Source organism: Tupaia chinensis, unplaced genomic scaffold, assembly GCF_000334495.1.
Source record: "Tupaia chinensis unplaced genomic scaffold, TupChi_1.0 Scaffold000571_1, whole genome shotgun sequence".
Lineage (NCBI taxonomy): Eukaryota > Metazoa > Chordata > Mammalia > Scandentia > Tupaiidae > Tupaia > Tupaia belangeri.
Genome location: NW_006160085.1, coordinates 13796 through 14324, shown reverse-complemented (window position 1 = coordinate 14324; position 529 = coordinate 13796).

Sequence of the window (529 nt, the reverse complement as noted above, 5' to 3'; positions counted from 1 at the left end):
TTTTTTGGAGATATATATTAGATTTGGGGCTAGCAGGTGGCATGGTGGTTAAGGTGCTAGACTCCCACATGCTGACCATTATTCAAATCCTGGACCTGGTGGCTTGCTTTCTCACTTTCCCTCTCTTGTTCTGTCTCTCTCTGGTGAGGACACATGCCCTGTAGCAAATTAAAATAAGGAGAGAGAGAAGGGATCAGCAGATGGTGTAATGGCTAGGTCATTGGACTCCCATGTAGTTGATGGTGGTTCGAGTCCTGGACCCAGTGGCTTAAACTCAGGCTGGCACATGTGCGTGCGTGCCCAAGATCCCAGAAGAAGAATCGAGGAGAAGGGATTGCGGCATGGCCATCCCCCTGGGGGGTGATTTCTTGCTTTCTGTCTCTCTATCTTTCTGGTGAGCACACGCACCCTATAACAAAAACCTCTGAAAAAAAAAAAGAGAGAGAGAGTGAGATTAGATTTGCAACAAGCTTTTTCCTTTTTCTTTTTCTGGTTTTTTTTTTTTTTTTTTTTTTTGAGTTTTTTTCTC